We start from the raw sequence: 3,697 nt of genomic DNA on the forward strand, positions 1-3,697 counted from the left end.
CGCCGCTTAGAGTATTTTATAAAATCTATTTATTGGTATTTATAGTATTTATTAGTAAGATTTTATGAGTATTTATTTTATAAAAGGTAAGGGAAGCAAAACAAAACGCTGGACAGACCATTACAAGCACTTACTCAAGCTTGGTTTTTTTAAAAAAAAGATTCCAGCTTAAGAAGGCGTGGTACAAGCAGCAAGAAAACCTGCCTTATTTACCTTTCCCTTCACAACAGTGAAGCACCGCGGTGTCCCGATGCGTTTTGCACTGCAAGACTGCTGATAGCGCAGGCTGGGCGCCCTTTCTGCCTGCAAGACCCGGCCTGTACGAGTGCCTACCCACGTTGTCCCATGGCTGCAGCTGGAAGCTCCGCCGAAAATTAACACAGTGATTTTATTTAAATTTATGCCCCCTTACTCCTGCGTGTGGACCTGATCCTTGCGTGTCTTGGAACAGGAAAACCCTTTAGCAGAGGCTTGTTCGGATGACACCGTGGTTCGCTATGAGCCTTCGGTCTCTTCTCGTACCGAGTGACACACTGGACTTGCAGGGCAGGGCCCAAATTACGTTACTCCTCACTTCAGGGAGAGAGGCGATACCCAACAGCCTGCACTACACGTCCGTGGCATGGAGCAGAGCTCCTGGGCCCCCAGGATGGCCGGGCTCGAGACAAAACTCCTGAGCGCTCCCTCTTGGGAACCATCCGAGCTGTTTTGCCGCCTGTTGCAGAGGCTGCCGCGCCATGGTTTGCAGGCAAAGTCCGGGCTGCGGCCCGGGAGGGACAAGGCTGCCTTCCCCCCCTCCCTCGCCCAGGCACCGCGGCCCAGGGCCCCGAACTGAGGTTCAGTGGAGGGGTTTGAATCCATGTGCCGCTGTGAGCAGCTCCGGCGGTTCGGAGCTGACAGACACAGGGAGCTCTTCTTCCCCTCCTCTTTCCCCTTGGTGGGCTTCAGCATTTTCAGATCGCCACGGTGAGCTAGTTTAACACGCTTAAATGGTAAAGAATTAAGCCAGTTTTGAAAAAGAATCGTTTTCTGACACTTTATTGAGCTGCAGGTCTCATGAGAAAGTCCCGCGAAAACCAAAGCTGGCTGGAAGGGAGCGGTGCGGACCAAGGCAGGGGTAAGCCATGGAAGCAGCAGCTGGCAGCGCTCCCCCGCTTTCCGGGCAGGTGACGGCAGCGGCCGGGTTCCCTGCACAAAGCCAGGGGCAGGAGCACCCTCCAGGCAGCAGGAGGTCTGGAGGAGTATCACCCCTCACGGTTTGACTCGCTCTTCCCTCTATCTAATGCCAGTCTGTTTTACTAACTGACCTTGCTCAGTGCTACAACCCTCGCTGCTTGAAATCTGCCCATTTACAGGTCTCCTGTAAATGCAGTACAATTCATCTAGTAGTTAAAGTTTTGATTTTTTTTTTAAAAAAAAAGCTCCATAAGGACTACGGAAAGGTCTCAGAAGAAGCTTGTCTCGGCAGCAATTAAATATATGGCAAACCTGCTTAGTGCGTATGTGCACCGCTTCTCTACTCACCTACTTTCCATCCAGCAAAGCTCACGGTGCAGTGGACTTAGGAGTTGTTAGTAACACCTCAGAGCTACTGAAAAAACAGAGCTCAAAGAAATCCTTTATGCGAAGACATGGTCTCCTTAAGACACAAAACTATGCCTTCCTTCAAAGTGTGCTTCTGCATATTACTTATGCAAATTAATTTGCATTATTTCTCATTTATTTAGCAAAGCAAACGCAAAATCTGGAGGGAGCAAGCCAATCCTTACGTTGCCATTGCTTTTATATTTGTGATTTTTAAAGATTTCATAACAAGCAATTAAATACATGCACACTGGCAAGTATTTTACTTAACAGGATAAGCGGGTTTTAAACTGGAGGTAGCCATTCCATTTTTCTATTATTAAACACAGACTTTAAGATAACAGCAGTTAAAAGCGGCAGCCTAGACTCTAACCTCTCCCACAAGACAGGGCCTCAAAGACACAAAAAACAACAGATTTTTTTTCCAAACCAGTTATTATGCCACATTTCAAAAAGCGTGTAGTTGCTCAATCTTTAAAGTCAGAATATTTTACCCAACTACTTTTTGGCCTGTCCACGGCCACAGCCGATTCCTGTTCTCACATGGCGTACCGGGTACCTTGGGGTACATATTCACATTGGTTTTGCTGTATTCATCCTCAAAACAATTTGCATGGAAAACATTTTTCACTTGATTCCACACCATCCCTTATTTATTAAAAAAAATTTTCAAGGGAACTGCCTCCGAATGTCATGTTGCTGCATGACATTCAAAATTTTATGTATTGCTCTCCTGCAGTGCACCGAAATATTTTTGCAGTTTATTTTAAAATGTAAAAGACTAGAGCGACGACCCAATTTAGACTTCTCCAAAATGATGAATTCCCATTTTTGTATATATTTGCACGTTTTAATTTAAGATCGCTTCGGATGTATGGAATTAAAGACTGGATGTTATTTTAGCCTTCACCATTGAAAAACATTCATAAATGAGTTACTAAAACATGAAGAAGTCTGACGTATGTGAAGGTGACATAGTACCAATGTATTTTTAATTACTGGTGTGCTGAGTATGCTGTTTAGTAAGATTTCCAAAACAGTTAAATACAGAGATCGTATGCTCTTTTTATTGGCATACAGTCACTACCCATATAAGTGCATTTGTGTCAAAAAATAATTTTCATATTTACAGGAAGTGACAGAATTCCAGTTGTTGGCAGAGTATATAAAGCTTTTCATACACAATCTTTTTTATTATTAGACAGAGAATATAAAATCTGAACTGAAAATCAAATTCAATGCATCATGGAAACTGTATTCCTCAATAGCTTTTCTTAAACTTAGTTCTAGCTTCTTTCTCTCAGAAGACATCCTTCTAAGACATCTGAACCGTTATGCTACCTGCTTTTCAAAAAATCCTCACTTTTACCAAAAGCCAATAGCGGACTGAGATTGGATCAATACACCGTTATTTATATCCATACCACTGCAAGTAAAATTAGTGTGTTGCAAATTATGCCTTATTTTGCTAACAGGTGTGACTGCTTACTACGTAAAAGGACTTAATTGGGGGGGTGGGTATGTTATTTATAACTAATTATTTATCTGTAACAGTGTTCTGATAAACATGCACGTATTCACCGGCCATTAGCTTGCTTAATAAATGTACAGTTAAAATGTGATTCTTTGCACTGAAGCAGTTTACTTCTGCATCTAATTTCTGAAAAAAATTACATTGGCAAAAATGCTGCATAGCTGAATTCTAATTTTAGTTAAATGGATTAATCTGTTCATGAAGACATGCTTTGCAAGTTGCCTGTACTAGTGTATTTTTTTTCTTAGAAGACACAGCCATCAAAGAGGCCTTACTTTGATGTTAAGCCTTTTATCTTTTTCACAATTGGTATCGTACCAGACCTAGGCACAGATCTCCAATCTTTTCCTGAATTAACGTTCTTCTGTAACAGTCACTGGCCTAGGGTCGTGCATTGTTGTGGTGTTTGGTTTTTTTAACTAGTATTATTTCACACTCTTGTTACTAACAGCAATAGTTCATTTCCTGAAGAAGGAGGTAATCAGTGACCTCTTTCACTTTATGGTGATACTAAGAACAAAAATTTAGTTACATTGCTGTCTAATCAATGTATTAGCTTTACAGGAATCACAATTCTCC

This window comes from Pygoscelis adeliae, unplaced genomic scaffold, assembly GCF_000699105.1.
Source record: "Pygoscelis adeliae isolate BGI_AS28 unplaced genomic scaffold, ASM69910v1 Scaffold41, whole genome shotgun sequence".
NCBI classification, from domain to species: domain Eukaryota; kingdom Metazoa; phylum Chordata; class Aves; order Sphenisciformes; family Spheniscidae; genus Pygoscelis; species Pygoscelis adeliae.